Source organism: Ctenopharyngodon idella, chromosome 24, assembly GCF_019924925.1.
Source record: "Ctenopharyngodon idella isolate HZGC_01 chromosome 24, HZGC01, whole genome shotgun sequence".
In the NCBI taxonomy this organism is placed as follows: domain Eukaryota; kingdom Metazoa; phylum Chordata; class Actinopteri; order Cypriniformes; family Xenocyprididae; genus Ctenopharyngodon; species Ctenopharyngodon idella.
In genome coordinates this window covers 23,641,099-23,668,639 of record NC_067243.1, presented here as the reverse complement: position 1 = coordinate 23,668,639, position 27,541 = coordinate 23,641,099, and the positions used below count along the sequence as shown (strand labels likewise).

The 27,541-nt window shown below is 36.2% G+C and overlaps 1 protein-coding gene across 3 annotated transcripts in view; it reads left to right on the top strand.

Moving 5' to 3' along the window:
- LOC127506738 (uncharacterized) overlaps nt 1-27,541 on the top strand; it is a 324,637-nt gene that overhangs the window by 71,767 nt on the left and 225,329 nt on the right. For all 3 annotated transcript variants that reach the window (XM_051883502.1, XM_051883501.1, XM_051883500.1), the window contains one exon: nt 17,957-18,007. The gene's annotated coding sequence lies outside the window, so the exon portion shown is untranslated. The remainder of the gene's footprint in view (nt 1-17,956; nt 18,008-27,541) is intronic.

Sequence of the window (27,541 nt, the reverse complement as noted above, 5' to 3'; positions counted from 1 at the left end):
TTAGAGCGCTGAAATATGAACAGGTAGGGAAAAATTTCACACACCAAACAGACGCCAAAGAACTAGAGCTGATGAAAGCCGACTGTGTTGTTGCCTCGCGTCGCCTGCGTCAGTGCAAAACAGCTGCATTTGAACACACCATTCTGCATGCGTATAGGAGACAACTGCCCATTTCTTAATATAAATTCATCTGTATTCGTCATTCAAAAGGGGAAACCGGCTCTACAGACTGCAGATACACACACAATGCAGCACGTGCTTACCGTTTGAATATCAATCATGCTGATCACTTTCATTATTCCACTCCGCTCATGCTCATCAGATAAATTTAAGGTCATTAAAAGTCTTCAGTGCCTTAAGCAGTATAACAAGAGTATAAATTATCATTTTAAGGTGTCTTATATTTTGTGGATGAAAAAACAAATCGCGATACTCCCTAATATGATTATTATTAATTTCATTAAATAAATGTGAGCGCTGCATGTTTTAAAGTCAAAAGATGGCGCTGTTGCGCGTTCTTTAGAGCAGCTCGCACTCAATGATTAGCGCACATTTGACAACCGATTGCTTATGAACTAATGCTGATCAATTATCACAAAGTTTACTTTATATTGTTTATATTATATTGTGTTGTAAACGGTTGTAGCAACATAATTTTTTAATCCTCATCTGAACTTGAATGAGCAGCAAAAGTAAAGCACAGACATTTCAAAATAAGAGTCCCGCTGTATTTCAAAGTAATCAAAGTCAAGCAGTATGTATATCAATTGCCCCTGTTTGTTTTTTGGTTACACAAACCAAATTTAATTTATTTATATATTTATATTTATTTTCATTTGATTCAAAGTAAACTGTTGTAGCTTCAGGAAGGAAGGACTAAGAACATTATTTGACACATATTATTCAATATAAAGATTTTACTAGCATCATGGTTATTATAGTCAACTAAAACCATTAAAAACATTTTTTATTGCTTGAAATAAATGTTAATACTAAAATAAAAATCTATACAAACTAAACAGACATGTTTAAAAACAACAAAAAATAAAACTAAAAACAAAACAAACAAAAAAATATTAAAACTTAACAAAAAATGAAAGCAGAAAATATAAAAATCTAATCGGATTCAAAATATTAACAAAAACTATAATAGTATTAAGTGAAAATAGTGACATTCATTTCCCAGAAAAGTCACAGATGAAAAAGCTGAAACTGTAAAGGGGACATATATAAACACAACAGGATGACTAAAAGTAAGTGATTTTAAAATTTTAAGTTCATTGTTGTGTGGCTCTTAAAAAAATTATTTGGCGCCTGTTTTTTCCCCCTATAGGAGCCAATGGCTCCTTAATGAATTAAAAAAAAATGTTAGATGAACGTCCAAATGAAAACATATCAGAAAAAAGCTCTATGAACTGTGTATATCATTTTTATGCTAATGTTTTTAGGACATTATTTAAGACCAGATAACTTTGAACGAACATTCCATTAACATTATTGGAAGAATGTTTGTTTCAGTAACATTAATAGAATGTTCGTTTAAAGTTATCTGGTCTTTAATAATGTTCTCAAAACGTTAGCACAAAAACATTGCCAGAACGTTTACCAAAGTTCTAAGAACCTTTCCTGTTACACACAATCAGTATTACTGGGTCACAATCAGCATTATTATTATAGGTGGAGTCATTATTTTTTAATGATTTTGTACTACACAAGAGATGTCACACCAGGTGTACAGTTTAATGTTTTGGTAGAAATGTTTGATGTCTGACAGAAATTCTAGTATAGTTTACTAATGCACTATTTGAATGACATAATAACATGCTTTTTACTACTTTTTATCTTTGTGTGAGAGCTTGGATGCTCATCTGAAGGTCTTCAGTCCTGCATCAGATGCTGCTCTGGGCTGTTATTGGGTGAGAGTTTGATCTCCTCATTACAAGTTCCTACCTGCTTCAACATCCATCAACTAGGCTGGAGTCTCAAAACAACACGTTTGCTCCTTCGGCACTGCAGCTTTAGACCTGTCCTTGCCTGCTCTAATAAATCGGCTCAACTCAATCCAACATCTTATTCCAGGTCTTTAAGATCTTGTCCAGTCCAATAGTGTGACCCCTAACAGCAGCTCTGCATCAGTCTGGTGGTTTCCTTTGGCTCATGCTTTTCATTATTTCACATTTGATCAATCGAAAGGTATTTCTGTCCTTCTGAACAGAACAGAAACAGGGGATATTAAGTACCCAAATTTGAGTGTTTCATCATTTGCAATGTTTGCATTTTGCCTGAGGATTTTGGAATGGAAAAATAAAGCCATAAAGTAGTAAACTGCTTTCGGTCCCATTCTTGTCAAAGATTTATGGGACCAATCGTCGGCTGAGCGGTCATGGCCCGGCCAGTTGCATATGGAAATGTGAGAGTAATAATGATTGTGTTTTTCTTTTATACACGTGGACATTTGGACAACAGCCTTCTTCAAATGGATACATTTTACAGTGCTCCCATCCGCAAAGCAGCTCTGTGTTCGGTTAAGAGCCATGAGAGATTTGGACGGGACAGAGCAATCTTTTAGCTGTCACACACTCTTTGAACACTTTGACTTCATTACTTTGAGAAGAACAGTTCTGGGGGGAACGAGCCCCCCCGCCACCACAGTCGAGACCAGAGCAGGCTAGATCATATCTAATACTAGATCAGAACTGACTTGCAATATGCATGTTCGCATAGACACGTCTTTTTAAATAAAGGATCTGATCCTGACCTGCAGCTTCTCTAAGCCACATGATTTGAGGTGGTATTCATGTTCGTAGCACAAATGTTTTAGGATGAGTTGGACAAATAAATCTAAATAAAATATGTCTACCATTGCCAGTTTGCAAACAGATGACGGTTATGAATGGTTCTTTTTAAGAAGCCAGTTAAAAAGATTCATGAAGCAATCTCGATCTGGCCTGTGCCTTAGTGGTTTGAATCAGATGCACTCAGTGAATGAATCGTTCTGCTGTAAACTAAAGAAGCCACATGATTTGAAGTGGTATTCATCTTCGTAGCACAAATGATTTGGGATGAGTTGGACAATGAAGTTTAATATTTAGTGATAAGAGTTTGTTCAAATTAACCACAATTTTAAGGAATAGTAGTAATTTTGGCTGAAACACTTCTCCTGCTTCTTCCGGACTCCACACAGCGAGTAAAATGCGACCAAGAATAACAATTTCGAATAAAATCTGTCCGTCATGGCCAATTTACTAACAAATGAATAAATGGTTCTTTTTAAGTTCTCAATCTGGCCTGCGTGTTAGTGGTTTGAATCAGACTCATGACTGAATAAATCATTTAATTCTGTAAATGAATCATTCAGAGACATTACTAATGTCGCAACTGATTCCTGCATTGAACTGCAAGTCAAGTCATCTTCATTTATATAGCGCTTTTCACAATACAGATTGTTTCAAAGCAGCTTCACAGTGATAATAGGACAATTAATGGACAGAGATTGTTTTGGCTTTACAGCAGCTCTAAGAAAAAGTTATTATCAAGCTAAAGTAGGTTTTTGATTGAATCACTTCTGTTGTAAAAATTGTTAGTTATTAACTTAGGGGCCGCTTAAATGACACCTTGTCTTTATTTTTTTATTTTTTTTATTTCAAAATGTCAAAATGCCTGTTCAAAATGTTACTGTGGTTTTATATTTTAGGTTGTGAGAACAGTAGTCTATTTACTGACTGGTTATTCATGTGACTATATATATATATATAAAATGTAAAATAAAATACATAATAATAATATCTTATTTTTAAAATATTGTATCCACCTTTTTCCTAATGAGCCTACTGTGTTTTAGATTATGAGAGACACTAATGGTTTGGGGAAGTTCCATTCAAAAAGACTGTCAAATCATAAGGTTGCACTACAATTAATCCTTATCTGTCAGTTTCAGCTGTAAAATTTTTCTTCCATTTCAGACGTCAGGAGAATAACGTAACACTTTGTAATTTATTATGACGTGGTATTACAAAAATATCTATGGCAAGATCTCTTTTCAGTCACATGCATTCTTTTCCTCTGGATTATTATTTTTTGTCTTCTTTTTTTTGTGTTCCGCTGTAACAGTATGAAAAAAGACAATATCTACTGCGCATTGTGGTCTAATAATTAATTTATGATATATCCTATGAATAATTCACTGGAATGCACTAAGAATCTCTCGTTTCCTCCTCACATCCTCACATCTCTTTACAGGTTTGTTTTCACATGGATGTTTTAAAATGTAATAGTCTCCTTTTCGCTTGTAATCCCTATTAGCAGTGTTTACTGGAATGTTTCTAAAGCAGGTAAATACAATATTTATTGTCTGTCAAAATGCTGAAAATGAACATTTTGGGTCAAGGTTATATGTTACAATACAGATATTTCAAACGAAGAGGCGAAAGAGAACACGCACTGTTGAGCAAATTGATTCCTCTTTCACGTCTCCTTGCACTTGAATGGACACACACAAATTGTCAAAATACCCATCTCTGCAAGTATTCTAGTAAACACAGTCGGTTATGTCTTAAGTGAACATAAACAGTTGAGAAAAAAATCGGATGTGCATCATTTTATTGGATCTGTGCATTCAGTCCTATAATTACCTGCTGCTATCTGTCATTGTTAATAAAACAACAAAAGCTTTAACAAAGATATATTTAATTTATACAGTGATTTTGCACAATTATACAGTTATTTTAAACTGTATAACTGTATAACTGTGTTATGCAGTTATTTTGTACTTACATTTCTGTATACTGTAAACTCGAATAAGTTTAGGTAATCAGTTACATCAAATTTGTTGTGTTATGTTCCCAATTTTAAGTAAGCAGAACTATCAAGTTTTGAGTTTGTAGTACTCATGCATGTAATTTCTCCTAGTGAAGTTGAAGTACTGAGTTAGCTAACTCATACGTTTTGATAGCAATTAACATAAAATATTTAGTTAATTTAACTTTTTATTTGGGTTCTTGCAAATCAAATTAGTTATTTACTTCACTGTAAACCCTGAGAAAATACAGAAAATGCCAACTTGCTAATTTGCTAACATGTTAACAATAGCACTTGAGTACAGCAACTTGAAACATGTAACTTGCCTGCTCTCAAAACAAGCAGCATGCGCTACTTTTCACCATGATGGTCACTTTCCAAAAACCCACATTAACAGAAACTCTTCTAAATTAGCATAACAAAACATTAAACACTACTAAATCTCCCTTACCATTAATCCTGCGCAAAAAAAAAAAAAAAAACATTATATAACACTTAATTTTAGCATTTACTCTCCATTTCGAGTGCCATGGGCAAAGCATGCTGGGAAATAAAAATCCCAGTCCAGTTTCAGTTGAACTTAAGTTAGTCTAAATTAAAAGAAATGAGTTCATACAACTCAAAACAGTGAAACAGTTCAGTTTACTTGAAATATGTCAGTGCTGTGAACTCAAAAGAAAAAGAAAGTTCTAAATATTCATAGCAGTTAATTTAACTGAACTAATTTGTTCAATTTAAGTTTGTCCTACTCAAACCAATTAAGTATTTGAGCGTTAGGGTTTACAGTGTACCAGAATACTACTAATAATGTTTGAACTTTATTAGTTAGGCTAGTAGTTTTTGCTGTGGTATCGTGGTATTCTTTTTTGCTGATCCGAAAAAGATCCAATCTAATATGATCCAAACCGTGAGTTTTGTGATCCGTTAATTTTATTTTTACCCTGATCACAGACTTTCAATCTTAGATTTTTTCTAAAATTGTGAAATATGAGACCTGTGTGAAGTATATGGAAAAAAAAGATAAGGTAAATATCACTTGTGGAAAGAATTTTTTGCACATTGTTTTAAATAAAGCTATAATTTTGTGAAATTATGCATTTATTATAAATTATTGTTAGGTAGTTCAATTTATCACTCATGACGCAGTTATGGTCTGATGGTTAGAGAGTCAGACTGGTAACCTAAAGGTTGCGGGTTTGAGTTTCAATACCGGCAGGAAATGACTGAGATGCCCTTGAGCAAGGCACTTAACCCTCAAAAATGGCTGCCCATGTGATGGCTGTATGTGCGTCCACAGTTTGCAGTGTGTGTGTGTTCACTACTCACTACTCACTACTCCTAATGTGTGTGCACTAACTGGATGGGTTTGCAGAGGACAAATTCCGAGTATAGGTTACCATAGGTGCCTTCACATGTCTTTTAAAAAAATACCATTGATTTAGCCAGAAGTTGACATTTTGGGCTGCTCAAACAAACAAAACAATATTTTGAAAGCGCCATATGAGCATACACTAATCATGGAAATCAGTCTACTGATTTATGGTTGTCTGTGCAGGTTTACTAACATTGAGAAATGACTTCACCTTTAATACTCTGAGATCTTCGAAGCCGACAGGGATTTAGATTGCAGTGATCTATAGTGTTTTGTTCCACATGCGTGCTGGTCTGGAGGATATCACTACTATTGACATTTTTTTTTTTTATCAGGAGCAAATGCCTTGGCTGTCTGTGACTCCTGCGTCATATTTCCACTGGTAAATGAAGGTTAATGAGATGATCGGCTGCTTAGGATTGTAGGGTAAAGGTTAGCGTTAGGGTTGCCTCAGGGCTCAAATTAAAGCACAAAATCGGTAATGTTCACCAGAAAAATCATTTAAGACTGTACGCAACCTCAGGGTTCGTTTCCTGTCCACAAACCAGAGCTTCTCAGACTTTCTCAAAGCTTTTATCAAAACCTCATGATGTTGACGTCAATCATCCAGAGATGATTTAAAATCATAATTATACAGACCTACAATTTTGTCCTAGATAATATCTATCTACCATCATATAATTCATGACATATTTGCTTATGTTTGACACTGTGGTGTTCATTTCTTTGCTTTGCATTGCAGATAAATTCCTATGAAAGGGAAACTTGTTTCTGAAAGCTGGAAGATGGAAAAGGGGGACTTTATGTGCTCTGCTTTTTGAGTTTCCCGAGGGGGAAACTCAAAAAGCATATTTGCCAAATGCTTCTGAAACAATGAGCAATTTATCTTCTACCTCATCTTTCCACACTTTTAAGATTTGGGTGGTAGTGTGAAATAAACCAGAACAAAGTGAACAGTGAAAAAGTGTGTTACGCAACAATTACAGTACTAAACTCTTTGTTTAAGGGCCAATGGCATGATGCTCATTTTGTTTGTCCAGATCCATTTATTATTTTATTTGTTTAGGAATACATTAAAAATACAATGTACATATGTATAGACTGTATGGATAAATTGCCTGATATCATAATGAAGAAAAAAGCCTCAATAAAAGAAATAACATCAGTGAAGCTGATTTTGGAAAACGTTTGTCCGCCAAATCAAAGTCATGTGGTGCAACCAGCATGCAGAAAAAAACCATAAAACAGGAAATGATACCACAGAGGTCAGTCAAGGTCAATAAATCTCTTAAAATATCAGATAATTTGACCTTTTTATCACAAGGAACTATTTACTTGTCTTTATTTAACATTATTTATTAAAATACTATTTATTTATTTATTTTTGTGGTGGGGCCAGTGAGTTGTGGCATAGCAAGTAACTCCTCAGTATAGACTCCTTAGCGTTGAGCCCTGTGTGTTTGTATATAGAGTCCCTTTTAAGACCTGCTCCTTTTAAAGGAACACTCCACTTTTTTTGAAAATAGGCTCATTTTCCAACTCCCCTAGAGTGAAACAGTTGAGTTTTACCGTTTTCGAATCATTCAGCCGATCTCCGGGTCTGGCGGTACCACTTTTAGCATAGCTTAGCATAGTTCATTGAATCTAATTAGACCGTTAGCATCTCGTTAAAAAATGACCAAAGAGTTTCAATATTTTTCCTATTTAAAACTTGACTGTTCTGTAGTTACATCGTGTACTAAGACCGACGGAAAATTAAAAGTTGCGATTTTCGGAGAATGATGATGAAAATTCAGCTTTGATCACAGGAATAAATTACATTTTAAAATATTCAAATAGAAAACAGCTATTTTTAATTGTAATTATATTTCACAATATTACTGTTTTTTTGTTTTTAATCAAATAAATACAGCCTTGGTGAGCAGAACAGACATCTTTTAAAAACATTAAAAATCTTACCGATCCCAAACTTTTGAATGGCATTGTGTGTATGTATGTATATATGTATGTATATATATATATATATATATATATATATATATATATATATATATATATATATATATACAGGTGCTGGTCATATAATTAGAATATCATCAAAAAGTTGATTTATTTCACTAATTCCATTCAAAAAGTGAAACTTGTATATTATATTCATTCATTACACACAGACTGATATATTTCAAATGTTTATTTCTTTTAATTTTGATGATTATAACTGACAACTAAGGAAAATCCCAAATTCAGTATCTCAGAAAATTAGAATATTGTGAAAAGGTTCAACTTTGAAGACACCTGGTGCCACACTCTAATCAGCTAATTAACTCAAAACACCTGCAAAGGCCTTTAAATGGTCTCTCAGTCTAGTTCTGTAGGCTACACAATCATGGTGAAGACTGCTGACTTGACAGTTGTCCAAAAGATGACCATTGACACCTTGCACAAGGAGGGCAAGACACAAAATGTCATTGCAAAAGAGGCTGGCTGTTCACAGAGCTCTGTGTCCAAGCACATTAATAGAGAGGCGAAGGGAAGGAAAAGATGTGGTAGAAAAAAGTGTACAAGCAATAGGGATAACCGCACCCTGGAGAGGATTGTGAAACAAAACCCATTCAAAAATGTGGGGGAGATTCACAAAGTGTGGACTGCAGCTGGAGTCAGTGCTTCAAGAACCACTACGCACAGACGTATGCAAGACATGGGTTTCAGCTGTCGTGTCAAGCCACTCTTGAACAACAGACAGCGTCAGAAGCGTCTCGCCTGGGCTAAAGACAAAAAGGACTGGACTGCTGCTGAGTGGTCCAAAGTTATGTTCTCTGATGAAAGTAAATTTTGCATTTCCTTTGGAAATCAAGGTCCCAGAGTCTGGAGGAAGAGAGGAGAGGCACACAATCCACATTGCTTGAGGTCCAGTGTAAAGTTTCCACGGTCAGTGATGGTTTGGGGTGCCATGTCATCTGCTGGTGTTGGTCCACTGTGTTTTCTGAGGTCCAAGGTCAACGTAGCCGTATACCAGGAAGTTTTAGAGCACTTCATGCTTCCTGCTGCTGACCAACTTTATGGAGATGCAGATTTCATTTTCCAACAGGACTTGGCACCTGCACACAGTGCCAAAGCTACCAGTACCTGGTTTAAGGACCATGGTATCCCTGTTCTTAATTGGCCAGCAAACTCACCTGACCTTAACCCCATAGAAAATCTATGGGGTATTGTGAAGAGGAAGATGCGATATGCCAGACCCAACAATGCAGAAGAGCTGAAGGCCACTATCAGAGCAACCTGGGCTCTAATAACACCTGAGCAGTGCCACAGACTGATCGACTCCATGCCACACCGCATTGCTGCAGTAATTCAGGCAAAATGTATGTATGTATTATATATAAGTTTCAAATTAATGACTAAAGATGTGGTGTAACCAAGCAAAAAGTAACATTTTTATATAGGGCATTTTTCAGTAGTAGATCCTTAACAGAAAGCAATGTGGGAGAGAGAGGCATGCAGGATCAGAAAGTACCATGAGCTGGGACTCTGATCGACTGAAGCACAACCGCACTATGAGTCGAAGTGCTGCCCACGAGGCTGTTGACTCCCACAAACTGAAACCTTACTTGAAAATTGTATAAATGTTTTTCAAATCCATATGAAACCAACAAATTGGCACATGCATTTAACTATATTTTTTAAAAAGACATTTCATTATCTTTACTTTGGACACTCTTTTTCATCATTGGCTCTTAAATACCACCATTAGGCATTAAAAGAGTTGCTTTTAAGTCTATCAAATATGGTTTGGCTGGGATTCAGCCATTATTGGAACTGAAGGATGTTTTTTCTTTGTGAGAGAAGAGAATAAGTTAGTGTTCCAGAGACCCTCCTTTGTCACACACTGGAAAATAATCACATTTGATCCATCCAGTTCCTCAAATGTAAGTATAGCTATTTTCTTTCTCATCCAAATATAACAGATGTCTTACAGTCCGGACACACGCACAATTGTTGAATTTATTTATTTTTTCTTTGTGGGGGGGGGATTATCTCTGTCTGTCTTATAAAGGCCACGGTCGGGCCAGTTTGGGGAGACCTACTGTCCACGCCAGGGCTTAGAGGTGTTGAAGGAGGCCACGGCCCCCAAACAAGCCACTGGCACTGGTCAGGCTGTGAAAGACGGTCTGTTTGGTTGCTATCTCCATCCTTCAACACCACCCCATCAATCCTAGTAGAGGTAGGCCATCCCTACAGAGACAGTGGCCCTCTTTGTCTGCCAGCTGATGGGCTGAGGCCCCCGGCCCTGCTCTTACACCCTCTCTTAGTGACAACCACCTGACAGAACCGGCTCCTAGCAGACTGGGACCTCAAAGTCTTTGTCTACCTCAACTTGTAACATTCACGCCACTTTTAGGGCCCTATGTGGAATTCATCTCCAGAGCTGCTCTGAGAGTCACTTCACAAGCATTTCACCATTTTATTTTATTAAAAACTACTGTCATATCTTATACATGCAGAAACCCATCAACATAAAAGTTTGGTTTGGTTTGATTTAAACAGGAAAAAACAGAATTTGGGAAAAAATAAAACTGATTTCATAGGGTCCTACAATCCCAAAATGGCAGCAAGACACACATGCACATCAGAGAACATGAATCATGATGGGCTTCTGTAGGAGACTACAAAACAGTAGATCCGCATGTAGGAGATCCATGTTAAACTCCAAAGGATGTGCTGGCCTATCACGTTTCTTTTATTATTAATGGCTCCAACAGGGATCCATAACTTTGATCCACACTTCACAGAATAATAAGGCTTAGGATTTTTGTGGTTTCCAGTATTCCAAGGCAAACACTTGGTTGAAGTGGAAATCACACACTTGCTGTATTCAACTCTCTTGTTCTCATTCGCCAATGGACATTGGAGTAGAAGATCACGGCATCTTCCTTCCACAGGGCCAGATGTTCTTGTGGACTTTCGAGTCGGGGGTTTAGGATGCGGTTTATGGCTGAGAGGTCCACACGCAGGGTTTGGCCGTTCAACTCCTGGTGTGTGATGTTGTGTTCGAGTCTTCATAGTGCTGTTGTTACTTATCTGAACACTTGCCTCAGTCCTAGACAGATTTATTGGGTGCTTTCGACAAAAAATAAACTTGGAAGCAAAACCTTTTCTTCTCCCAGCAGTCTACTTGTCAGTTTCTTTGAGAAACTTTAAAAATGTTAAACACAGGCAATTCTTCTAGAGGATGCGTAGAGTAAAGATTCACCGTATTGTTCAAAGTTGTATTTAAACTTGAAGAATGAAAGTTTAACCAGTTGTGTTTACTAAGTTGTCAGACATTTATTTATTCGTGTTTGTTTGTTTGTCGTTTCAGTGTTTGTTTTTAGTGTTTTTGTTTGTTTCTTCGTTTGTTGTTTGTTTTTTTGTTTGTGTTTGAGAGTTTGATTTTTGTTTCTTTTTGTTTTTTATTTTTTGCTTTCTGTCTTTCTTTCTGTTGTAGTAGGAGGAGCAATGACAGACAAAGTGGGGGGTGGCGTCAGGCCTCAGAGAAGCTTTTATTTAAAGGGTTAGTTCACCCAAAAATGAAAATTCTGTCATTAATTACTCACCCTCATGTCGTTCCAAACCCATAAGACTTTCGTTCATCTTCGGCACACAAATGAAGATCTTTTTGATGTCAATGTCCCTCCATTGACAGCTACGCATCTGAAACTTTGACGCTTCAAAAAGTTCATAGAGATCGTAAAACTAATCCATATGAATTGAGTGATTTAGTCAAAATTTTCTGAAGAGACTGATGAACAGATTTAATTTAGGCTTTTATTCACATAAACATTTATCAACTCACACATCAGTTGTGGTAAACAGAAGCTCAAGCATGTTCGCATGATGTGCGAGAACCAATGAGTTTCATTCTCGTGTTACACTGCACATTTGAGCTTCCTCAAGAGGTTTGTACTCGTGGGTCAAGCAGGTTCGGTTGAGCTTCTGTTTATGGTCCCTGATCAATGTTTATATGTGAATAAAAGCCTAAATTCAATCTGTTCATCATACAAAGTGATCGAGTCTCTTCAAAAAATTTGGACTAAACCGCTCAATTCAAATGGATTAGTTTTACGATTTCTTTTGAAGCATCACAGTTTCACTTCCAGGACGCCTCTTCACTCTGCTGGAACAAGGGCCAGGCAGCCCTTGGAATTCCAGCCCGACGCCGGTTGGCTAAAGCTAGTGTTATACTGACGTAAAATTAACAACATCAGCATTGCGTGACTATGTGTATTTAGTTTGTATTAGCGTTACCTGTAGATTTAAATTTTTGTACTGTCTAATTGTCCATTTGTCTTACCATACAATCTGCCATCAAAATGATAAGTTAATTATTCCACCTGGTGTGAGAAAAGGCTATAAATGATCCGCCACCTGCAGCATTCTCACATGATATAGCCTACTAGCTGGGACTCATTCTTTATGTAAGCAGACGTGACGTAATGACACGAAGAACAGCGGCATGCTCGAATTTCCCATGGAAACCTACCAGTACCACTCAAATTAGAAAACATCATTACAAACTTACCGTTGTGAATCGGGCTAAGGTAAGGAGATGGCTGGTTATGTTCTTGCTCAAAAATTGATTTTGGATCATTTTTAACCAATAACATTATGGACAGCAGCTTTAAAAAAAGACACCAAATCAAACAGCAATTCAAAATTCCCTTAGTTTATATACTACAAACACTTGTAGTATATAACTACAAGTTATATACTACAAGTACAAAATTTCCTTATTTACACACTTTTACCAATCCATAATTTTGCCAGATGGCTATTTCTTATTTAATGTAACTACTAGTATTAGCTTCTGCTAGTACTTCTAGTACTAGCTAATGAATGATTAGGATGAATTGATAAAATTAGTGTTAGTAATATATTTACATAGCAGACCACTTAGAATCCTTCATGGCCCATCAGTCTGCAGCCCACAGTTTAAGAACCCCTGAACTAGGTTCATGCTTCTTGTTTCTAACTGTCCAGACTTATGAGCTCTGTTTAGATTCTGCTTTAAGCTTTGTGCTGAAGCCAGTCCACTTACATCATTGTCCAAACCAGAACCACTGAACCCTTTCCTTTGACTTTGTGATCGGTTTACGGGAGGGCAGTTCTGTTTTTATGTGTTATTGTAGGTCTTCCATAGGTCTCACTGCTTTTGGCTTCAGTCGATTGAGTTGTTTCAAAAGGGACACCCTCTGTGGCTATTCTTTCATTAGTTTCCTTTTCCTCTTTCTGTTTTTAGGCCTGGCTGTTTGGCCCTCTACTTTTCAGCCATTTGCATAAGTCTGTTTGGAAGATAAAAGCCAGCAGGAAAAACCCCTTTCACCTTTTCTCAGCTATCCTTTTAATAGGCATTTCTCCATACGCTGTAGTTCAAAATCCTTTGGCTCGTTGGTTTTTCTTTACGACTGCATTAAAAGCAGCAAGAAAGGGGAGTTTATTGTTTCAGTCTGTTTACTTTGATTATTTATGATTAATTTTGCATGTGTCTTGGTCCGGCCCTCAGGTTTGGAAAGTGTGGTGTCATTTGCGTCTGGATTTTAGATTGGTCTGCTGGCTTCTTGGAGATATGTTGGGTTTACCGCAGAAAGCTCCACAATTTGGTTTTTGGGGGATTCTGCTTTTGTCACTGAGATTAATATGTCATTGGCCAGAGCTGATTCATGCTGCTTGTTTGCGTTGGAGAAGCTGTTTGGAAGCTGTCAAACTCTTCTTCGTCGGTATTATTCTAAGAAATGTTGCCTGAAGCAAAAGTGCTTTCTCACAGATGAAGATCTTTCAGATGTCTACAGTGGTATGAAATAACACATGTATAGATGTGCGATTGAGAACTTTCTGTCAGTTTGTCAGAGTGATTCAGGAAGACGCATGTTTGGAAATTATACCCCAAAGGTGATTTGATGTGGAGATGTGTACCAAATTAACGAGATGAAACATGGGTCATGCCCTTTGTTTTTTTCGGCTAAGGTTCAGAAATGTATTTGAAGCTGAAGTTAATATGCAGAGAGAGCTCTGTTTGTCCGACCAATGGCAGATGCGAGGTCTAATTTCCTGTTGTGATTTTGCCATTATTTTGGGGATTCATTTGGTGACAGTAGTGGTGTCAGAAATTGTACATATATGCATACATAAAGTATATACAAAGCTGAATTTTCAGTAGCCATTAATCTAGTCTTCAGTGTCACATGATCCTTCAGAAATGTATATGAATTCCATTTTGAATTTTTATTCAAAATATTTTTATTCATTTACTATTTATTAAATTACACTATACTGAACTATATATGTCTTTCTGACATGAATTAATTTTAGTATAGGAAATGCATGTTTTCAAAAATGTTTTGATATTTTAAATGGAAAAAAAAAACTAGTCAAATATATATATATATATATATATACCTAACATGTTAGACAGTACCAAAGGGCTACAATTATAAAAGCAGACTTCAACTGACCAATACATTTATAGGAAGTCATTTTAGAGAAGAGATTTATTTTAATTCAGCCTCTCTGCACTTAAGATTGAACACGGGACATGATTTTTTTCATTTTTTTCATTAAGATTTACAAGGGACATGACTGAAACACAAACCTTTGAGTAACTATAGAGAGCACAGAGAGGAAAATCTGAGGTTGTGTAAACAAAGTTTAATCTAACATATAAAAGGCCATGCTCATTTTGAGCCAGATCCATCTTAAGCTGCATCATTGCTTTTCTTACTGATCGTAGGCTCCTTTTCAAATGCACAAAATCAAGGGCTCAGTGTGAATAAGAGATATAAATGATATGGTTTGTATTTCCAGTTTAAGAGAATTTGTGTGTATAGAAACAACACAGAGCCTTGTGTGGGTTAATGTTGTAGTTTAAGGAAAAGTATCTCCAACATCCAGTATGAGAGACTGGATTGGCTATCCATTGAACATCATGAAAGAAAAAATAGAAGGGACACAATTTACATTTTTTTTTTTATTTATTTTTTTTGGATGTATTTTTTATTTTGTGGTTTGGTTTTGTGATTTTGTTTTGCTTTGTTGTGGTTTGTTTTGTGGTGGTTTGTTTTGTGGTGTTTTTGTTGTGTTTTGTGTTGTTTTTTGTTTTGTGGTTTGGTTTTGCGATTTTGTTTTGCTTTGTTTTGGGGTGTTTTTGTTGAGTTTTGTGTTTGTTTTTTGTGGTTTGGTTTTTTAAATTTTGTTTTGCTTTGTTGTGGTTTGTTTTGTGGTGTTTTTGTTGTGTTTTGTGTTGTTTTTTGTTTTGTGGTTTGATTTTGTGATTTTGTTTTGTGGTGTTTTTATTTGTGTTATTGTGGTTTGTTGTTTTTTGTTTTGTTGTTTTAAATTGTATTTTGTGACTCGTGTGCTCTTATCAAAGCGCACTTGTTGAACTTGATTGCAACATTGTTTGATAAGTTGCCAATAACTGACATTCTGCCTTCTGTTTTAGTTAGCCAATTCCACCAATGTGTGTTTTTTTCTGAACACTGAACAACAGTGTTTTAGTTTGCTTTTGGCCATATTTTTACAAGCAAGTTATTTGCAGCTTACAGTACACATAGATTAATCCTATTTCTATACTTTAATAAGCCAGGGTGGTGTATGTCAATCAAATGCAAATTTTGATTGACATACTGCAAATGAAACGCAGCATACATTGGCATCTTCAGGCAACATTGATCTTTAAAATACTAGGGCATGTACAAACAGCATTACCCATGTGTGTTTGTGTTTGTTTGGTTCATTATTTGTACTAGTATTCATATCAGTGGTTCTCACTCTGGCTCGGGAGCGATACCAAGAGCAGTCAACTGCTCCTAAGATCTTGGCAGAAGTTAAGAGTGCAAGCAAGAGTCTTGCCGCAGCCAGCAGGGGCTTAGTGGAGCAAATCTTTCCATTTCTATTATATCTGAAAGTTGTTTTCCTCTGTTGAGCGGTGAATAATGAAAGTTCATGACATTACACGTGCCGTGGCGTTGGGGGAATACTTAAAGAACGGTGAGGGTCTCGCCAAACAAGAGCGCAACAGAAAAAACAGCTACAGTAAAAGCAGAACCCACATCCAATTTGAGTCTCTATTTTCCTGCCAAAAAAGTGTCTTGGTCTGAAGAGAAGCTGTTGCTCATTCAATTAGCGTATGTGTTCCACTTGTGCTTTCCAAGGGTCATGCTGGCCTGGCTTCCAAGTCCAGCTGAGTGTGTGTATCAGACGTTTGCATAAGGAAGAGCGATTAGAGGTGAGGTATGTATGAGTATGTTATAACAACCCAAATTTTGCCATTTGTGGTGTCTCATGTGCAGGTTCAACTGAAACGGATCACGGCACTTTATTCTCCCAATTCTGCTGACTATGCCAAGAACGCACAATGGAGTAACCTTCTGACGCACTGTCATATGTTAATCAGTAATAACAATGAGACATTGATGGATGTGTGTAGAGCATATCAGCAGGTGTTTCTGTGGGAGTCCAGCACATATGCTTGCTAAAAGCCAAAGAAAGGGTTTTAAAGTGCAAAACTGAAGTGTTTTAAGTGTTCAAATGGACATAAAATCAGACAAGCAGTGTTTTAGTTTTGTAGTTAAATGGATCTTCTAATGAACAGATCTTGTAGGTGAATGGATCTTCTAAGTGAACGAATATTGTAGGTGAACAGATCTTATAAGTGAACGGATCTTGTAGGTGAATAGATTTTCTAAGTAAACAGATCTTCTAAGTGAACTTGTAGGCGAATGGATCATTTAAGTGAACAGATCTTCAAAGTGAACATCTTGTAGGTAAATGGATCTTCTAAGTAAACTGATCTTGTAGGTGAATGGATCTTCTAAGTGAACAAATCTTGTGGGTGAATGGATCTTGTAGGTGAACAGATCTTTTAAGGTATGGATCTTGTAGGTGAATGGATCATCTAAGTGAACTGATCTTGTAGGTGAACAGATCTTCTAAGTGAACAAATCTTGTAGGTGAATGGATCTTCTAAGTGAACAAATCTTGTAGGTGAATGGATCTTCTAAGTGAACAAATCTTGTAGGTGAATGGATCTTCTAAGTGAACCAATCTTGTGGGTGAACGGATCTTCTAAATGAATGGATCTTGTAGGTGAATGGATTTTCTAAGTAAACAGATCTTTTAAGTGAAAAAATCTTGTAGGTGAATGGATCTTCTTAGGCTGGCTACACACTTGAAGAATGGAAAAGGAGTGTTTCATTGTTTGGACATGCTGAGCAAATACGGCCTATGATGAACAAGTCTGTGTTTTAGGTCTGAATGAAACATTCTGTTTGTGAATGAACTAAATGTACTGGGACATGAATGAACTGAACGAACAGTGAATAAACAAAGACGTACATATTGTTCATTCATCATGATAGTTTTATTCAATAAGCAGAGAAAGGGTTGTGCAAGAATTATTTCAATTTGATATTATTGAAATTCATAATTAAATTAAAATGTATTTAAACTAATAATAATTTATAATTAATTTAATTTAATAATTAGATTTAAATGTTATTGTCTGTTTGTTGTCTTTTTTTGATAGCTTGATAAAGCTTCATTTATTCAAAATAAAGGCACAAATCCTGCTTTATTGTCATTTGTGGAGAAAATGCTAATGGCTGAAAATCTGACTGGTAAACATGCTAATGTCTGTTCTCACTAAGTCTAATGCGTCTAAACAACTAAACGTCAAAATTTTGGCAATGTATACAGAGTGAAGTATTAGTAATTAGTGCATCACTGACCTTGTTTTGTTCTGTTTATCTCCAGGTTTGTGGATTTTTCTGGTGTGGGATCCCCAAATTAAAGATACATCAGTAGGTAGGCTGTGCTTTATTCTTTTTTTTTTTTTTTTTTTTTCTTTTTTTAAAAAAATCTTTTCAAACGAATTTCCCCCTGGGTCCTCTTTGTTTTTCTCTTTTTCTATTTTCCGTTCATCTTTCTAGATTTCTTTAAAAAATCTAAAAAAATAAAAAAAAATCTGGTGGGTTACAGCTAATCTACGCTCAGTTAGCCCTATGGGTTAGATTTATAAACCCCTCAGTAGACATTTGCCATCACTTAAATGAAAAGGAAGTGATTCTGTGATTCTATATCATATTTTTAATTAAATTTAATTTTAATTAAATTGTAATTAAAATTACATTTTGCAATTGTATGCCATTTGTATATCTGAATGTATCTATCCATTCAAAAGTTGTGGTTTTAGCCTTCAGTTTGAGTACAAATCTTTTATTCCTTTTGCTCGTTTGTGGTGATTTTTGAGCTGTTTGATATTGAATCAGAAAGCTGCACAATTAGGTGGAAGAAATTATTTAATAGAAATTAATTGGAAGCTAAAGTTGCATTCTGATCATTCCTACATGTCCTTTAAGACCATTGACTTTCAACCTCTCACATGCTTTTCCACTCTGCCTATATAAGTTTGAACTAATTTCCTGAGCCCCTCAGTTGCTTGTAATGCTGACTGGCAAATGTGTTCCAGAGCGGCTGGCGTCATCTTCAGTAAAGCCTCAGTACTGATGATGTAAAGATTTGGCTGTAAGCTGCTATAAGCTTATGAGCCAGTCAGTCCCAATCAATTTACTCTCCTCTTAGTCCAGTTAAACCTCGACGCACAGAGGCCACAATGGCGTAATGCTGGCGGTTATGGTCTGGGTCGCAGAAGGAGAACAACTTCTCCATTTTGTTTTGGCGGCAATGTGATGCTGGGGTCATGGAGAGCTCACGGTTTAGGAAGTTGTCATCCACGTTAAAGGACATGTAGTTTAAAGTCACAATAGTTTGACTGATTACAAAGGAAAAGAAAACGAGAAGCAAATAATGTGACTTAAGGGCTGCGCCACATATCACTGATTTTTTTTCCTTTTCTTGGCAGAGGCTACTTGCAATAGACGCTGTGGTTGCAATAGATGCAATAGATGTGAAAATGGTAGTATTTTCTTTGTACTAAGTGTAAATAGTAATTAGATACTGTTTATACTTAGTGCAAATAGTGGCAGATACTCAGTGTATTGTAGTATATTATAAAACAGTATGCAGTAATAAAATATTCTGTGGTTAATGGTTATATTTATTAAAATCATAAATGGATGCTGCCTTATTTGGACATTACTTGTCCTTGTCCCTAAATCCTCCCTACACCTACCCCTAACCCTACTCGTTAAACTTTATTCCCTCTGTTAAATACCCATTCAACTTTATTTCCACTAATATTTTCTTTAATTTTATTTAAAATAAATGCCACTCTGAGCTCATATGTGATGGGAAAAGGGAGAAGAATGAGTTTGCAAAAAGGTGGATTCGAACTCGAATTCGAATCCGCCTTACTCTCCACATTACTGTTCCTTTTATTAGACAGGTTTCTTTTGTAATTTTGTCTAGCTTACCCAGACATTGGTGTAAATAGCCTCTGCCGACAAATTGGGCTATTTGCACTTGGTACGTAAATACACTTTTTTTTTTCTGTGCCGTGCACTACAGGCTAAATCCTCGAGTTCAATTTGCCCATGTCGAGTAACTGGCAAAATACCGGAAGTGGCGCTTTCTACGGACGAGAATTCATGAAACGCATTATTAGGCCGTTTTCAAAGGCTGCACGATATTAAACCCGTTTAAAAATCATAATAAAGCATAATGCTATTGTGAAATTACAAAGGCTGTTATTCAGTTAAATAAATTTATGTGCTGCAGGTTTAATATATATGCGCTGTAATTATTTACATGCGTGTAGGTTACCTGTGTGCGTCTCAGAGCGGCTCCGTTCACAGTGAATGCAGCTCCACACAAACTGTTATCATTTATAGGAGTGGCACGTCTCAAACACCTTCTCTGCATATACTGTGAGTATGGATTATTTTTAATGTTCATCTGGAAACGTACTGTGCGGCATTTCATCAGATTTGTAAGGTAAGTCATGTATAAACCTACACAAACGCAGGAGAATACATCAGTATGTTTCTAAATGTGCTAACTGCTCATCACAATTTCAAAATAAAAGTTTAGTCTAAGCCCTCGTTTAAGTCCACATGTTCTTGTTCAAGAAATTACAGTGGTTGTAGCATTTCTGTCGTAAAGAAATGGCCAAATATTAAATATCAAGTGGACATTTATTTAAAATGTCCACTTAATATTTAACATTTGGCCATTTCTTCGCGTTAGTAGTTGAGCTTTACAACACGTGAATTCATCCACTTCTCTCAAAATACACGGATGGATGTAAGGGTTTTTTCACACTTGGTCTTCTTTAAAAGAACCAAACTCAGACCCCTTTAAGTGGACCAAGAAGTGAACCAAGTGAAAAAGGACCCTGTTCACTTTACGTTCACACTGTCCATGTCCCTGAAAGAGGACTTAGATCTTTTTTGGTCCAATTAAGTAGCAATGTGGTCTCAGACCTCTTTGTGTTGATACAGCTTTTTGGATCTAGTCCAGTTCAGTGTTTGATGGCTTGACCATATGGCCTTCAAAATTTGATCCCATTCACTTACATTGTATGTGCCTCACTAACCAAGAAATTTGTTTATAATTAATAATAATAATAATCTTTACAATTTTGTAAAACGACATTGCTACAAATGCTCTTGAATGAGCTTAAGTTTATCTTTTGCACAAAAATATACATTTTGTTGCAATATTACATCCATATTCTTGCACTATATCACACATCCATCTTTGTAAATAACATTTTTCCTTGAATCATGATTTTTTTTTTTTTTATTGCAGAGGGCAATGATAACATCAGCATAGAAAAAAAACAAAAAACAAGGACAGATACAATAAAATAAAGATGCAAATGAAATAAACTGCTTTAAATTTTCCATGTACAGTAGGTATGCCTAAAAGTAGCATTCAAGTAAGAAAATGAATAATCAAATGAAAAAATAAAACTGCATATTCTTCACTTTATGAACAAAATGTATACTGATTCTACTGATTGTTTTATTAGGCTGTCACTAAGAACTAAGTTATGCATGGATCCAATATACTGATAAACATACATTTCTTTCCCAGATACATTCACAAGACAAAGCCTGTTTATATGAACCTAGAGTGTTTTTACACTTTAAACGCAATAAGACGCTACAGATAATTCAGTTTAGCTGTGACAGCTGGTTTTCTGTGCATTCGCTAGGTGTGTGCGGTCGTAAAACCGTATATAAAAAAAAAATTAAACTGGCAAGGCATGCAGTTACAGTTTGGAAGCAGTTAAAATCACAGTAAACAAGTGTACGTTGTGAACAAATAATTTGTAGAGATCTGAGAGAAGCAGCAGCTGATTTGTACGGAGGCATCTGATGACCAAACTAATTCGCCCAGTTTGTGTTCAGATTGTGAACCGTACCATAAGATGAAATCGAACCGTACTCAGACTTTCTCCCGAGATGGTCTCGGTTCGGTTAGTTTTTAAGGGGTCTGAGGTCGTTTGGAGTGTTCACGTATAAGCCAAATATCACGCCAACCACTCTCAGACCCCTGAAAAGGACCAAGTGTGAAAACACCCTAAGTGTCCGGTGAACTGGGAGAAGAACAGGGTAAACTTTATAGTTGCTTACACACAGTATGTATTCCATCATCTCTGTGTCCTACAAAAATAGAAGTACTGATTACTGTAACTGTAACACATCCTTTTTACAAAATGGAAGCAGACAGAAACTCAATCTGTATGTAAGGCACTTTAATGCATGTGTTGTAACACTCAAAAGTTACAGTAGAGTACACTGAGGTACACCTACCTGTTTTCCTCCCTGAAGGTTCTTAAGATTGAGGTGATGGTGAAGCAACTTAAGTTTGGCTGAACTCATTGCACCAGCCTCCCTCATAGTCATACTATGGACAAGGACATGGTCAACTAGTGGCACGAATTTCATCTGAGACTCCTTGTCTTCTTGCCCCTCATCCCCATCCTCCTCCTCCTCCTCTTCCTTCACCTCTTCCTCCACTCCTTACTGCTCTTGCTCATCCACTTCCTCCTCTTCCTCCTCTCTGGTGTCCTCGACCTTTTCAATCACATCTCTCTGGATCCATTGTTCCAAAACTGAATGAACTGACTGGGGCTCTTTTATCTCTCTATTGAAGGTTCTGATTGGTGTGTGATAAATTCTGACTCTTAGTGTTTCCACGTGGGTAACTGTGTGCTAATTGAGTTTAAGCTATGCTGACTTGAGTGAGCAATATTGAATGCTAGTGCTTTCTAAATGACAACATGGTGTAGGCAATGAGAAATGAAGGGATTTGTGTGTAGAGTTTTGCAGTGACAGTTCAACAAATCTGATTCATGTGTCAAAACAGGGGAATTGTGTTTATAGTTTAGGGAATTGGGTGTGCTTTTTGATAAATGGCATTATGGTTTTGAAATTTTAGTTCAAAAGCCTGGTCATAGTGTTTAAGCAATCGAGAAAAACTGTAATAAAGACTTACTGCACAATATTATACAATGACCCCAAAACACTTTTTACCATAGTGCAGGGGTATTCAATTAAAGTTCCAAGGATTCCGGTCTCTATATTTCCTTCCTAGCGGAGGTCCAGACAATAATTTTTTGGAAACAGTTATACATTTCCATAGGGGTGGCCGTAGTACTTTGTTAAAAAAAACCAAAAAACTTAAACACTCAAAATAGGATGGGAATCTCGGGCCCCGAGAGCCAAAGCAGTGATGTCTAAGAATTTTTTACAAATATTTACCAAAAAAGTAAATATTTCTCCCAACTGGATATGAATATAGAAGGTTAGATCAGATGTTTTATCAGGCTATTTCTATGTATTTATTTTAATTTTTAATTTTTTACATTTAGACACCTGCATGTATGGCACATAAAAGGCCTTGGGACTGAGAAAACATATTGGGGGTGCAGGGTTTACCTCTTAAGAAAAGTATGGGCCATTTTTATATTTTGCTCAAAGTAATAAACTATTAAAAACAGTGTACATAATCTAATAAGCAAAACTCTCATCATGAGCACAAAATAAAGTTAACTAGTAACTTCAGATTTTTTGTCTTCCCTTGCCATCTCTAAATAATTTTCCATATTATAACATTGTTTATTATGAAATATCTTAATATGCTGATTAATAATGCTAAATATGGGGAAAAAACAAAAGGTCTAAAGGTGCCACGTGTTAACTTGTTGTCACAAACCTGTTTAGTTAAACGGTCTGAGTCATGTATGACAGATAAAAATAGGAATTGTATTTTGCTGCATTCTTGTTTTCTGCACCGTTTTAGCCTTTCTGACATGATAAACTTGCTCTGTACAGAATTGTACTTGTGATGCTGCTGGACGATATGTAAAAAATATTTTCAATCATTTTCAATAATTGCCTCAAAAAATATTGCAATATCAGATTATGTCTACCAGAGCCCCGCCAGAGACAACAGGCGACATACACCAAAAAAATACATCATGTTGAGCTTGTAAAAAGTAATATTATTACTGTAACCAGTTACTGCCCAACACTGCTTACGAGACATCGACAATATACAATATTATCGTCATTTCGCCCAGCCCTATGCGATGCCAGGGCTCAATGCTAAGGATTTTTTTCAAATTCAAATTTTTACTTGCCCTGCCAAAATGTCCACTGTCCCCACTACAAAAAAGTAGTCTGGTTATTCTTTTAGTTGTTTTTGATCCCTGTAGCCTTAATAAATAAGGTTATGACACCAATAACTATTAGCCTAACTCATATAATTTTTAGGGATGCACCACCAAGCTCGTGTACTTGTACTCGTAAAAATACCCCCCGATACCAAAGACCGATACCTCATGTGATGTAACTGACAGAATTTTCCATGCACAGAGACATCGGCGGCAGCAGCAGAAACAATGTCAGCCTCAGAGGTGTGGAAATACTTCAAAATTAATGATGACAACCCACACATTGCAAACGGCATGCTTTCAATCACAATTTGTTATCGATTAGTTAGATTAGATTAGCGGGATAGGCAGAATTGCGCTGAATGACACAGACCAGAAGTGCTCTCTCCCTCGCGCTCTCTCTCTCTCTCTCTCTTTCTTGCGCGTGATCCCAGTTCTCTCAGACAGCGCGCAATCAGTTCTCCTCGTGCCTGAATGGTCAAATGCACACACAGTTGTCAAAATGTCCATCATGTGGAGTATCTCATGTAAATACAGTCAGTTATGGCTTAAGTGGACGTAAACATTTGGGTGAAAACAGGATATGTGTCAGTATCCATGGATTCGGTCTTAAAGGGACCATAGCCTATATTTGTCATTAATGTTAATAAAACAACAAAAGATAATTAAATAAATGTATACATGGTAAATAAATCTACTGTATGTGAAAAACAAGTTAATTTAATTTGTATCTCTATAGTATTTGTTGTATTGTTTGTAATTTGTTTGTAAATTTCTTTTTATATAACAACAATTACATATATTGAGAATTATGCCCTTTGAAGGTTATTGGACACTGAAATTTTTGTTCTTTAAGTTTGTGACAAGCACATAAAAAATATTACTTTTTTCATTAGAGTAATAATAAAGAAGCTGTCCTACATTCATTAGTCTCACTGTGTTGTGCTTGGAAAACTGCAATATCAGAAAGAAAAAAAAAAGAGAGAAATTAATAAATGTATAGGCATCGGTATCGGTATCGGCGAGCAGAAAAAAAAGTATTGGTACTCGTACTCGGTCCTTAAAAAATGGTATCGGTGCATCCCTAATAATTTTTAAATATTGTTACAGACAGTCAGTAATAAAATAAGAACAAATAATCAATTATGAGCAATAGCACAAATAAATACAACAGAACAAACATATACAAATGAAATAAACAGTTCTTTTCGTGTAGGTCTAAACTAGATTTTCAGGTACAGAAATAGTAATTAAATGTAAAATATCACTGCATAGTTTTCACTGTATAAATATAGATTAACCCTTATTAAAGTTATTCAGTCAAGAGCAGTGAGTGGGGTTTTTTCTGTCTTTTGTTTGATTAACATAAAAACAGAGAGCAGCAGGTTTATTAGGCTGCTGTTACTTTAAGAGCTGCATGGATTCAATATACATCTTGTTTACGTTCACATACGTCATGTTTATGTTCACTTGAGACATGACCGACTGTTTGTGATGATACTCAACAAGATGGGCACTTTGACATAATTTTGTGTGAATATGTCCGTGCAAGCTCAGGAAGACGTGAAAGAGTATTTGCGCGCTGAGATGCTGCGTTCTGGGCATGCACTTTGAATGTGTGTTGAGCACACAAAACTTATCACGCAGCGCATGAGTACCAAACCGAGAGACGCGGGTACTTTCGCATCTTTGTGCGCTTGGATATTTAAATTGGCAAGGCTTAAAAATGCACAAATTATCAACTTCCATAAAGTTCTGTCAACTGGCCCGAGAGTCTTTCATGCTAGCCCTGAGCCATTGGGCAGTCCTTATTTTTGAGCCCTGGTTGCGGAGCGCATGGGTACGAGTCCCGTGGAATACAAGTCAAGACAAAGGAGCTCAAAGACTTGTAGAAGCCAGCTAAAATGGCACTGTTGCTTCAACAATTGCTTTTTTATGTCACATTTGCTTTTGTTAACAGTATCGGGTAGTTTTAGTGTAGGTGGTACTTATTTTAAAATGCGATGGAGCATTAACCTTTTAGTGCCACTTGCTGGACTTTTTAATTCAGAACTGCTGTGATACATACACATACAACAACCAAGGTAATAAAACGTTGCCAGATTCACGTTCATCTGTAAAATTGAACATGCTTTAAGCGCTACTCACTGGACATTTCAGCTAAACGTGCAAAACGCAATGTAATATCATTTTGCAGACATGTCGCCACAGGTACATTTTTCTAATATAATATAACTACTTATGCTAAAAGCTATTACTATTATAATAATCCTGATATTTATTTATGCATATTTGTTTAAACCATGTGAAAACCAGAGCTCATGACATGATGGACAGTGTACTGTAACTACATACAAGCTTGACAGTTTAAGCATACAAAATATGTTGAGCTGATTAGTATACAGTAAACTAAAAGAGAACCTGTAATATATACCATGTTATTGCCATCAAATTGATTTCAGATTAATAACAGAGCTAAGGGGAAAGATGTGATGAAGGAAAAAAATCAATGCATCCTGTGTGAACGACCAGTTAGACAAATACAGAGAAAGAGAAATTCAAGAGAGACAGAGTGATGTACAAATTAGTTAAGAGAAAATAAACCAACAGATAGCAGATGAGGAGACAGAAAAACAAATTTGACTACCCAGAGTCAGCACAAAAGAAACATATGCCTTTCCACAAATACACAGAGAAAAGACAAACAAATGAATGTTCTTACAACGTGTAAGCATGTTAGAACATCCAAATTCCCCTTTATGTGAATGATATACGATTTCAGCACTAAGAGACAAAGAAAGCAAAAGGATTAGTTTGAGTTATTTGTCTTTCAGCAGAAGCTTTTATCTACAGAAACTTACTGGGGGAACCTCAGGTTAAACACTCCGTTCAAAGGTGTAATGAGGATAGGATGAGTGAATCTCACAAAGAAATGTCCGGGTCATGTTTCCCCGTAAAATCAGGGAAAAAATGTGAAATATTGATGTGATTCATATTATTAAAAAATGTGATTTTATATTTTTATGATGACGATGAGTTAATCTGCTTAGCATTTAATGGGTTTGATTTAAACTTTTTAATTGATTGACAGCCCTTCAAGAATCGATTTATATAATTAATTTGTTCTGCAATATGACTACAGTGGCTGAGCTGTATGTTTTTGATTTACTAAAAAGAACTGACTCAAAATTAATCATACAGAAATTGGACTTGGACTGAACATCATTTGGTTCTGTTTTTTTTTTATTTTTTTTTATTTTTTAATGGAACCGGTTTTTGAAAAAGAACCAGTTTTCAGTTCCTAAACCTGATTCTGAGTCAAGAAAATGTAGAGATCCTGGCAGTGGGCTACTGAGAATTGGTGTGGGTGGTATTTTGTTTTGTTGGTTGGTTCATTATTTTTCTTTTTTTTTTTTTATGAGATTTACCCATCATCTCAGTATCTGCAATCTTTAGGTTGCTAGTCCAGGTTTAAATGCGTGAAAGAGCAAGAGATTAAGAGTGTAAGCAGTGCAGGATGTGTCCTAAGCTCAGGACTGAAGAGCATGTCTGTCTGAGTGCTCTTTCGAGGCTAGAAGCTCAGGATTTGTGTGGAAACTGGGATAGCGTCCATTGTGCAGATCCACATGATCCCTGCCAGAGCAATCAGGTATCAGAGCTCGCACCAAAGTGCTACATTTCCCTCGTGCGCTCAACAGGCAGGGATTCGCACAGATTCGGTCTGCCCTTTGAGCCAGAATCCTTAAAAATCAAGG